The following is a 12,863-nucleotide window of genomic DNA, read 5'->3' as shown; positions in this document are numbered from 1 at the left end:
TCTTGTTTATTATCCTTACATTATATGTGTATACTTATTGTAGGACACATTTATTTTACACTGGGTGTTTTAATTTTCCAAGTGTGTTGCATTTTCGTTTTTTTATTTTGTTTTTAGTTTTTTTTTTTCTTTAGTTTTTTTTTTTTAGGTGAAGGACTTTATACATGCACGTGGAACACTTCATATATTTTTATATACACATATTTGGACATTTATTTTCTTGTTTATTATCCTTACATTATATGTGTATAATTATTGTAGGACACACTTATTTTACACTGGGTGTTTTAATTTTCCAAGTGTTGCATTTTTGTTTTTAGTTTTTTTTTTTTTTTTTTTTTTCTTTTGTTTTTTTTTGTTTTTTTGTTAGGTGAAGGACTTTATACACACGCGTGGAGAACTTTATATATTTTTATGTAAACATATTTGAACTTTTGTTCTCTTGTTTATTATCTTTTTTTTTTATATGTGTATTTCACACTGGGTGTTATAATTTTCCAAGCGCTGCATTTTTGTTTTTTATTTTGGTTTTTATTTTGGTTTTTATTTATTTTTTATTTTTTTTGTTAGGTGAAGGACTTTATGTGCGCACTTGGAAAACTTCATATATTTTTATATACTTACATTATATGTGTATACTTATAATAGGACACATTTATTTTACACTGGGTGTTATCATTTTCCAAGCGCTGTATTTTTGTTTTTTATTTTTGTTTTTATTTATTTATTTTTCTAGTTTTTTTTATTTAGGTGACGGACTTTATGTGCGCACCTAGAAAACTTCATATATTTTTATATACTTACATTATTACTACTTATAGTAGGACACATTTATTTTACACTGGGTGTTATCATTTTCCAAGTGTTGCATTTTTTTTTTTTTTTAGTTTTTTTTTTCTTTTGTTCTTTTTTTTTTTTTTTTTTTTTTAGGTGAAGGACTTCATACATGCACATGGAACACTTCATACATTTTTATATACACATATTTGGACATTTATTCTCTTCTTTTTATATCCTTACATTATATATACTTATTGTAGGACACATTTATTTTACACTGGGTGTTATAATTTTCCAAGTGTTGCATTTTTGTTTTTTTCTTTTGTTTTTAATTTTTTTATTTATTTATTTTTTTAAATTTTGTTTTTATTTTTATTAATTTAAAACAAAAAAAATGTTGTTGTTTTTTTAAATTTTAAATTTTTTAAAAAAAAATTAAAAAGATGTTTAGCTGCTAAACCGCTTTGGAATAGGAATCTCTCTGAACCCGTGTCCAAAAACCTCCAGGCTGGATTACTTCCCGCCGATCACTCCAGAGATATACATTGAAAACCTTTTCTCCCATTTCACTCCTGCGTTTGTTTTCTTTTTCTGCGGCTTCCAGCCGCCCATTGCCAGGAGATGGCAGCAAAGATTGCCGAAGCCGGCCTGTCATAACTCGTCAGGACAAGAACACCCTCAAGATGCTATCATGAAAGAAGATCTTCCGAATGTTTCCTCTACACCATATTGATTTTATTCTCCTCTATTACATTAATAAATAGCGGGATTATATTTACAAATTGATTTCCATGGCCTCGCTCCAGATAGATATATACATATATATATTTTTTTTTTGTTTGTGTGGAAAAAAGATATTGTAAAGGAATCCCGGCATCTTAGCATTTCCAACTGTCTGGGCGCTAGGCCAGCCGAGGAAGAATACGCTCATTTATATCTGATGCATTATTAAAAAACCCGCCATGGTTATGGTGAAGATAATTACAACCATGCACGGCTCCGAGGGACGGGAGGAAACTTTCTTCTTGAGTTTTCCAAAGAAAACTTTGTTTAGCCCACCTGTGGAATCCAAACTTGGAACGATCGACCAAAAGCTGAGCAAGTTCAGCGTCTGAATGGAGAGAAGAATCGGAGGGCAAAGGCAACACTTTTTCTTTTAGTTTTGGATAGAGTTGAAGGGGGTTGGAAGCCCTGCCGGTTTTTTTTTTTTTACTGTCTGTGCCCCCGTTAACCACTTGAGATCTGGAAGATTTTGCCCCCCCCCCCTTAATGGCGCTACTTTGACCACTTCCCGTCCGCGCTATATTTAAATAACGGCTAAAGCGCAGGCTTACTTTGCTGAGAGTGCCATCACATGATATTCTCCTGTGATCTGGCAGGACCCAGCTGATCACAGATTGGGGGTAAAGGGCCAATCACTGCGGCCCTTTACCATGTCATCAGCTGTGTCCAATGACAACTGATCACAATGTAAACAGAGGCCGGTTATCGGCATTTCCTTTCCTCACACTCAGGGGAGGAGAGGGGAGGAGAGGAGAGGAGAGGAGAGGAGAGGAGAGGAGAGGGGAGGGGATGGGATGGGAGGAGAGGGGAGGGGAGGGGAGGAGAGGGGAGCAGAGGGGAGGAGAGGAGAGGAGAGGGGAGGGGAGGAGAGGAGAGGGGAGCAGAGCAGAGGGGTGGAGAGGAGAGGAGAGGGGAGCAGAGCAAAGGGGAGGAGAGGAGAGGTGAGGAGAGGAGAGGGGACCAGAGCAGAGGGAGGAGAGGAGAGGGGAGCAGAGCAGAGGGGAGGAGAGGGGAGCAGAGCAGAGGGGAGGAGAGGAGAGGAGAGGGGAGGAGAGGTGAGGAGAGGAGAGGGGAGCAAAGCAGAGGCGAGTAGAGGAGATGAGAGGAGAGGGGAGGAGAGGAGAGCAGAGGGGAGGGGAGGAGATCAGAGGAGAGGGGAGGGTTAGGGGAGGAGAGGAGGGGAGGGGAGAGCCGATAACCGGCTTCTGGTAAAGGGACATCTACACTAATAATCAGTGTCCTGATTATCAGTGCAGTTCCAACAGTGCAGACCAGTGCTGCCAATCAGTGCCCATCAGTGCATCCTCATCAGTGTCACCTACCAGTGTCACCTATCAGTGCTGCCTATCAGTGCCCATCAGTGTAACCTATCAGTGCCACCTAACAGTGGCACCTATCAGTGCCCATCAGTGCCACCTGTCAGTGCCACCTAACAGTGCCATTATTCAGTGCCACCTACCAGGGCCCATCAGTGCCACCTACCTGGGTCCATCAGTGCCAAATAATATTATTAATGAAGGAAATCATATTATTATTAATAATAATAATAATAATAATAATAATAGAGGTGGCTAAGGACCATTTAACTACCCAAACCCCCACTCTACATCAATGTAGGAGTCTTTTTGGGGAATGAATTTCTTTTAACAATAATACAAAAAAAATAATGTAAGAAGCTAATAATATTAACAGAAATAATAATATTAATAATAATAATAATAATAGTATTATAGTGATAATAATAATCATAGGGCTGCCAAATTTTCTGCTCTTTCGGCCCAGCAGGGTGTCATTACCCCCGCAGGCAGAAAACAGACTCCAGCTAAAGTGACATTTCCCTTCTTTAATATGCATGTGGCTTGGATAACTTTGATCTTTGTCTTAAAATGCGTTGCCCCGCTAATCTTATTGTGATTGTATTATCGTCGCTCTGGCTCTTTGTTACCAGGGCAACCATATTCTCCGCGATGGAAAAAAAGAACAAAAAAAAAAAAGACCACTTGGCACCTTAAAGCTCCTTGTTGGCACATAGAGTAACTGAGCCACCGGCACAGAGAGCTCTCGTCTGTCTGCTGTTGGCGGCCAATGCGGGGTCACTGTGTCTGTCACATGACAAGCTGTGATTGTTGTATCATTTAACATTACTCAGCAGACAAGTCTGAGCCAAATTTACTCTCATCAGAGGTAGGCAGAGCCTCTAATCCCGCACTGCATTGATTTACATCACCATAGAGCTATAATTAGAATGTTGGGATGTATGTGGCTGGAAAAGAGCGCGGGACAGAACAGATCAGAGCGGGGGAGGGGAGCGCAGATCAGCAGTTGAAGGATCCATCCACCCAGAACTGATATTTCATTGTTTTATTACACATTGTTGCGTTAAATTGGGCCGGTCTAATTTTAAAAGGCTGCTGGAATAAATTCCTGAAATGTCACAATATGGAGAAAAACAACAACACCCCCCCCCCCGACCCCCTTCTCGACACTCGCCGGTGTTTCTTGGGCTCATCGTTTTCGTCGATTCACCTGAGAAACGATGTGACGGTGCTGCCGGCTGCTTTCATAGGCCATCAAAGAGTAGATCATCTCTGATCACCTCTATGGCCTTGAAGGACCGTAATGACGTCACTTTCAGTCCAGGCTGGAAGTATTTATTTATTTTTTTTAAAGCAAAAGATCAAAAAATGTTTTGTTTTTTTTTATATTTTAAGTTGAAAGGTAAACGCATAAAGAGGACCTCTCATGCTTATTTCTATTACAAGGGATGTTTGCATTCCTTGTAATAGGAATAAAAGTGATAAAAAAATAAATGTGACAGTGTAAACATTAAAAAAAAAAAGTAAAATAAATAAGAAAAAAAAAAAATTAAAGTGCCCCCTTCCCCTTGTGCTCACCTGCAGAAGCGAATGCATACGTAAGTCGCGCACGTATTAATAAACCACACTTGTATTTTTTTTTTTTTTTAAAGCAAAAGATCAAAGATCAGTTTGATGCAGTGTGCAGCGTATGGTCTGAGCACTGACAGGCTGACCCTTCAACCTGGCAGCATTTCATTTAGGGGCGTACTGACATAGTTACATAGTTACATAGTTAGTGAGGTTGAAAAAAGACATCAGTCCATCCAGTTCAACCTATGATGCGTGTGTGTGTTTGCTTTTAACCGTACATTGTATACCCCTGTATGTTGTGGTCTTTAACCACTTACCGCCCGCCCGCCGTCATATGACGGCGGGACGGTGCGGCTATTATCCTGGGCGGACGTCATATGACGTCCGCCCATTCAAGCACGGCAGGCGCGCGATCGCGGGCGCGCCGCCGTGCACTGCCGGTGTCGGTGTGTCCCCGGGACACAGGCGGTCACCGGCAGGGGGGAAACAGCCAATAGGCATGGCTGTTTCCCACGTGATCGGCTGTGTTCCAATGACACAGCCGATCACAATGGAGGCGGCCGGGAGATGACCGCGCATGCGCGATCGGGAGCGCGCAGCGCGGTCATGTCGGTGGCACTGTGTTCCGTAGGAACACAGCTGTCACCGGCGGTAGTAAACAGTCACTGACAGTGACTGTTTACTATGTGATCGGCTGTGAATCCATTCACAGCCGATCACAAAATGTAAACACAGAGCAGTAACTGACTGTTACTAGCTCTTCTCTCCTCATACAGTTTCCAGTATGAGGGGAGAAGAGCTAGAAATAGTGAGTTACTGCTCTGTACACATGTACAAAGTAAAATCACACTAAAATCACAGTAATAAAGGTCCCCCCACACAGTCCTCAGCCCCCCCCAATGTCACCTGTCACCCAACAGTCACCTCATCAGTGCCCAGAAATTGACACCCATAACGTTCACATGTGAGCGCAGCGATCGCGGGCAAAATCACCGCGATTCTGCCCGCGATCCGGAAATCATTGCAAATTGCGGGACGCCTGTGCGTTGCCCGTGATTTGCAATAGCACCCCAAACGCTGTGCGATGTTGCCGCCATTTCCGCCTGCCGAATCGCAGTAACATCGCGCAAACATCGCATGACGCCCAAAAAAGTACAAGAGTTTCTTTGGGGCGTCATGCGTTGTTTGCGTGATGTTACCGCGATTCGGCAGGCGGAAATCGCAGCAACATCGCACAGCGGGCAACGCACAGGCGTCCCGCCATTTGCAATGATTTCTGGATCGCGGGCAGAATCGCAGTGATTCTGCCCGTGATCGCTACGCTCACATGTGAATGTAGCCTAAAGTTCACCGGTCACCAGAGACTGCCATCAGTACCGCCGTGCACCATCGCCCGTCACCTGTCACCCATCAGTGACCATCGCCCCGTCACCTGTCACCCCATCAATCACCGTCACCTGTCACCCCATCAGTCATCGTCATCTGTCACCCCATCAGTCATCGTAACCTGTCACCCCATCAGTCATCGTCACCTGTCACCCCATCAGTCACCGTCATCTGTCACCCTATCAATCATCGTCACTTGACACCCCATCAGTGATCGTCACTTGTCACCCCATCAATCATCGTCACATGTCACCCGGTCAGTGATTGTCATCTGTCACCTCATCAATCATCGTCACCTGTCACCTCATCAATCATCATCACCTGTCACCCCATCAGTCATCATCACCTGTCACCCCATCCGTCATCGTCACCTGTCACCCCATCAGTCATCGTCACCTGTCACCCCATCAGTCATCGTCACCTGTTTGCCATATACATGCAATCACTTACTGACCGCCTAACGACTATATGCGTCGGCCATTAAAAGCTAAATACTGGGGTTATGGCAGAAGATAGCCCCCATAACCCCGGTATTTTTTGAAACGGCGGGCGGTCGGCTTTCAGATAAGGGTGGTCCCAGTGGCGGATTCGCCGCGGAATTACCCTTACGGTGCAGGGGAAGAGGTGCCCCCCCCCTCCTGCCGCGTCCCAGACGTTTTCCCAGCTTACCGGACCCGCCGGCAGCGGGGAAAACTATCCGGTCCCGGATCCTCAGAGACAGGAAGTCGAGTGAGGGCAAGATGGCCCTCACTCAACTCTATGGTCTTGGAGGACCGGAGCTACGTCAAAAGACGTTGCCTAGCAACTGGTTTAAAGGGCCGCTTTTTTTTTTTGCTTTTTTTTTTTTCCTCTTTCAACAATTTTTTTTTTTTTTTTGCTTTTTTAGTGTAGTTGTGAGGTGTGAGGTCTTTTTGACCCCAGATCTCACAATAAAGAGGACCTGTCATGCCTATTTCTATTACAAGGGATGTTTACATTCCTTGTAATAGGAATAAAAATTATCAAAACATTTTTTTTTTTTAAACTGTGTAAAAATAAAAAAATAATAAATAAAATAAATAGGAAAAAAAAAAAAAAAAAAAAATTAAAGCGCCCTGTCCCCGTTAGCTCGCGCGCAGAAGCAAACGCATACGCAAGTCCCGCCCACATATGTAAACGGTGTTCAAACCATACATGTGAGGTATCGCCGCGATCGTTAGAGCGAGAGCAATAATTTAAGCCCTAGACCTCTTCTGTAACTCTAAGCTAGTAACCTGCAGAAATTTTTAAAATGTTGCCTATGGGGATTTTTAAGTACCAATGTTTGGCGCCATTCTGTGAGCATGCGCAATTTTGAAGCATGACATGTTGGGTATCTAATTACTCGGCGTAACATTATCGTTCACATTATGGAAAAAAAATTTGCTAAATTTACTGTTTTCTTATTTTTTAGATCAAAAAAGTGATTTTTTTTCAAAAAAATCGCATTTGGAAGACTGCTGCGCAAATATGGTGTGATAAAAAATATTGCAACGATCTCCATTTTATTCTCTAGGGTCTCTGCTAAAAAAAAATATATAATGTTTGGGGGTTCCAAGTAGTTTTCTAGCAAAAAAATGATTTTAGCTTGTAAACACCAAGTGTCAAAAATAGGCCCAGTCTTAAAGTGGATAAATGGACAACTTTGTGTAAAGCGCTACTTGGATGTTAGGCCTCTGTATGTGGCCAGGCTGTGAAAAAGTGTTACATATGTGGTATCGCCATACTCAGGAGGAATAGCAGAATGTATTTTGGGGTGCAATTTTTGCTATGTACATGCTATGTGTTAGAAATATTGCATAAATGGACAGCTTTGTGTAAAAAAAAATGTGTTTTCATTTTCTTTCCACATTTTCCAAAAACTTGTGGAAAAAAATGACATATTCAAAAGACTCATTATGCCTCAAAAATTATACGTTGGGGTGTTTGCTTTCCAAAATGGGGTCATTTTATAGGGGTTTCCATTGTCCTGGTGCTCCAGGGCCTTCAAAAGTACGATAGGTTGTCAGGAAATTATATGTGAAATTTGTGCTCCTAGAATGCCGGACGGTGCTGGTTGGATGTTAGGCCTCTGTATGTGGCCAGGCTGTGAAAAAGTCTCACACATGTGGTATCGCCATACTCAGAAGGAGTAGTAGAATGTGTTTTGGGGTGTAGTTGCAAGTATACATGTGCTGTGTGAGAGAAATAACCTGTTAATACGGCAATTTGTAAAAAAAAATAAAATAAAAAAAAAAATCTTCATTTTGCAAAGCATTGTGGGAAAAAATTACAACTTCAAAAAACTCACCATGCCCCTTATTAAATACCTTGGAATGTCTACTTTCCAAAAAGGGGTCATTTGGGGGGTATTTGTACTTTCCTGACTTTTTAGTGTCTCAAGAAATGAGATAGGCCTTCAGTACATCAGGTGTGATCAAGTGTGATCAATTTTCAATGATTCGCACCATAGCTTGTGGACTCTATAACTTTCACAAAGACCAAATAATATACACTTACTTGGGTTATTTTTACCAAAGATAAGTAGCAGTATAAATTTTGGCCAAAATTTGTGAAGAAAAATTACTAATTTGCAAAATTTTATGACAGAAACAAAGAAAAATGCGTTTTTTCACAATATTTTCAGTCTTTTTTTATTTATAGCACAAAAAATAAAAAACCCAGTAGTGATTAAATACCATCAAAAGAAAGCTCTATTTGTGTGAAAAAAAGGACACAATTTTTGAATGGGTACAGTGTTGCATGACTGAGTAATTCTCAGTCAAAGTGTGAGAGCGCTGAAAGCTGAAAATCGGTCTGGGCAGGAAGGGGGTGAAAGTGCACTGTAGGTAAGTGGTTAAGGTGTCCATCCAATAGTTTTTTGAAACTATCAATGCTCCCTGCTGATACGACTGCTTGTGGAAGAGAATTCCACATCCTTACCGCTCTTACAGTGAAGAACCCCTTTACGCACTTTAAGGTTAAACCGCCTTTCCTCTAGTTTTAGTGAGTGGCCACGTGTCTTATTGTATCTCCTTTCTCTGAATAGTTTGTTCCCTATGCTAGGGTCGCCAGTACAGTATTTGTACATTGATATCATATCCCCCCTCAATCGTCTCTTCTCCAGAGAGAATAAGTTCAGTGCTTGTAGTCTTTCCTCATAGCTGATGTCCTCCATTCCCCTAATTATTTTTGTTGCCCTTCTCTGGACTTTCTCCAGTTCCAGCACATCCTTCCTGAGGACCGGTGCCCAGAACTGGACAGCATACTCCAGATGTGGCCGGACCAGAGTCTTGTAGAGTGGAAGAATAATCTCTTTATTTCTGGAGTGAATCCCCTTTTTTATACATCCCAGTATTCTGTTGGCTTTGCTTGCAGCGGCTTGGCATTGCATGCCACTTCCAAGCCTGTTGTCTACCAGTACCCCCAGGTCCCTTTCCATCCTAGACTCACCCAGAGGTTCCCCCCCTAGTGAGTAGTTTGCTTTCTGGTTTCTGGCCCCCAAGTGCATTACTTTACATTTTTCTACATTAAACCTCATCTGCCATGTAGTTGCCCACCCCATTATTTTGTTCAGGTCTGCTTGCAAGATTTCCACATCCTGCATAGAAGATATTGGCATGCCTAATTTAGTATCATCTGCAAATACTGAGATTGTACTAGATATCCCCTCCTCCAGATCATTTATGAATAAATTAAACAGGATTGGTCCCAGGACAGAACCCTGGGGGACCCCACTTTCCACACCCGCCCAATCCGAGTACTCCCCATTAATCACCACCCTCTGTACTCTCCCCTGGAGCCAGTTCTCTATCCAGGTACTCACCTTATGGTCCATACCTACCTTCCTTAGTTTGTACAGTAAGCGTTTGTTGGGAACGGTGTCAAAGGCCTTTGCAAAGTCCAGATACACCACATCCACAGGCTTTCCTTTATCTAAGTGGCAGCTCACTTCATCATAGAAGGTTAATAGATTGGTTTGGCACGAACGAATTTTCATGAATCCATGCTGATTACTACTTATAATACCGTTTTCATTACTAAAGTCTTGTATGTGTGACCTTTGTTGCCAGTGGTTTAGACATTATTGGCTGTGTGTTGAGTTATTTTGAGGGGACAGCAAATTTACACTGTTATACAAGCTGTACACTCACTACTTTACATTGTAGCAAAGTGTCATTTCTTCAGTGTTGTCACATGAAAAGATAGAATAAAATATTTACAAAAATGTGAGGGGTGTACTTACTTTTGCGAGATACTGTATATATAAACCACACAAGTATTTTATTTTATTTTTTTTTATTTTTTTTACGTTGAAAGGTAAATGCGTAAAGAGGACCTCTCATCCTTATTTCTATTACAAGGAATGTTACATTCCTTGTAATAGGAATAAAAGTGATAAAAAAGTGACAGTGTAAAAAATTAAAAATAAAAAGTAAAATAAATAAGAAAAGAAAAATGTAAAGTGCCCTCTTCCCCTTGTGTTCACATGCAGAAGCGAATGCATAATATATATAAATGACACATGTATTTTTATTTTTTTTTAAGCAAAAGGTCAAATTTTTTTTTTTTTATATATTTTACTTTGAAAGGTAAACGCATAAAGAGGACCTCTCATCCTTATTTCTATTACAAGGGATGTTTGCATTCCTTGTAATAGGAATAAAAGTGATATAAAAATTAAAGTGACAGTGTAAAAATTAAAAATAAATAGTAAAATAAATAAGAAAAAAAAAAATGTAAAGCGCACCCTTCTCCTTGTGCTCACATGTAGAAGCGAATGCATACGCAAGTCGTGCACATATACGTATATAAACCACACATGTGAAGCATTGTGGCGAAAGAGAGTTAGAGCAATAATTATAGCGCTAGACCTCCCCTGTAACACTGTATCTATTTACTCGGCGTAACATCATCTTTCACACTTTACAATAAAATTGGGGTATATATTGTTTTTATATGTCTGTAATTTTTTTTTTTTTTTTTTTTAATTGCATGTGAAGAACCCCTGCGTAAATACCGTGTGACATAAAAAAATGCAATGATTGCCATTCTATTCCCAAGGGTCTCTGCTTAAAAAAAATAAAAATATCATGTTTGGGGGTTCTAAGTATTTTTCTAGCAAAAAATACTGTTTTAAACTTGTAAACACAAAGTGCCAGAAAAGGCCTGGTTGGCACCCTCCCCCTGACCGCTATTCTGGTCTTAGCTAGAATAACATTCAAGTCTATGGGGGGCTCAGTCCATAGCCTGGTAAAAGTACACAGGCCGCTGGTACAGGGTTAAATAAGAAGCTGGGGTGGAGGGTGTATTTGCAGGTTCGTTTAGGAGGGTTGGGGGGGGGGGGGGGAGTTGATTAGCAAGGTTTAGCAAAAAACAAGGCTGTTCTTTAAAACAAGCCCTCAATGACTTCTGTTACTGCAGGCACTATGGAGTAATTCATCCTCAAAGCTGAACTCCAGGAATGATCTTTATTACATTGGTCCAGCTTGGCACAGTGGGGTTGCTGGGGAAGCTGACAATCATTGTAATAGTCAGTGCTAGCTGCAATCTCCTGGGACCTGCTCAAGTTCTATGAGAGTGACTTCTCTCTGTAAACCGATTACAGGGGATCGCTGGTTGGGCATTGTCACCATTTCAACCACGGGTGTCAAACACAAGGCCCGCAGGCCGAATGTGGCCCTCCAGGCCATTTCATGTGGCCCTCGCACCTCTCCTGCAGCTACCCCCCTCATCTCTGTCCCTACCTTGTCTCAGCAGTTGGCAGCAGAGAGGAGGACAGAACTCCTCATACAGATTCTGTACCTCTCTATTCAGCTGCAGCACCACCTCATCTTTGCTTCCCCTGGTCTCAGCAAACTCCAGCCCCTCCCCTGATCCTCCTCCAGATCCTGCATTTTCTGCTTCCCAGCTTCTTCCAGGAAGAAGCACAAGGTAAAGAGGGTGCATTGTGATGTAAGGGAAGGTGGGGGGACTTTTCACTTCTGATAGTGGGGGGCTTTTTACATCTGATGTAAGGGGGAGTGGAGTGCTCTGGACATCTACTCTTACATCTACAGTCGGCCCTTTGAGGGCAACTATAATGCTGGTGCGGCCCTCAATGAAATTGGGTTTGACACCCCTGATTTACACCATACCATTTGTATTTTTTTTTTTTTTTTTTTAATGAATACAAGGCATTATCTGATTGGACAGTTTGAGAATACAGCATTTTGCCACTAGATGGTGCTATAACACTTTAGCACCATCTAGAGGCCAAATGTGGTATTTTCAGTTTGAAGGAATGAAAAACTGTCTTACATTCATTTTTTTTGCCCCATTTACAAAGAACAATTGTATGTGCACTTTCATGCATTGGTATGCAAATTGTTTATAAATACATTCCAAAGTGTTACATTGTTTCAGGTTAATGAGCCTAATTGATTCTTTACAGTTCTTTATGGCTTATTGACTGTAGGGTGACAGGTAACTTCTGGACCGGGAAGAATTTTCCCCCTTAACCACTTCTGGACCGGAAGGATTTTCCCCCTTAATGACCAGGCCATTTTTTTGCGATTCGGCGGTCGTCCTTTTTTCCCCACAAACAGAGCTTTCTTTTGGTGGTATTTGATCACCTGTGTGATTTTTTCTTTTTTTTTTTTGCACTATAAACAAAAAAAAAAAAGAGCGACAATTCTGAAAAAACCCCAATATTTTTCACATTCTGCTATATAACATTCCCAATAAAAAAAAAAATTAAAATAAAAAAATTGTATTCTGCTACATAAAAAATATTCCCAAAAAGCGTATTTTGATTGGTTTGCACAAAAGTTATCGCCTCTACAAATTAGGAGAAAGATATATGTCATTTTTATTTATTCATTTTTTTTTTAATAGTAATGACAGCGATCAGTGATTTTTAGCGGGACCACGACATTGCGGCGGACAGATCGGACTCCTAACTGACATTTTTGACACTTTTGGGGGGACTGTAATAGTATTTGATCACCTCTGCGATTTTTATTTTTTGCGCTATAAACAAAAAAAGAG

This window comes from Pelophylax lessonae, assembly GCF_965119305.1.
Source record: "Pelophylax lessonae genome assembly, chromosome: 13".
Classification (NCBI taxonomy): domain Eukaryota; kingdom Metazoa; phylum Chordata; class Amphibia; order Anura; family Ranidae; genus Pelophylax; species Pelophylax lessonae.
This window is presented reverse-complemented; position numbering follows the sequence as displayed.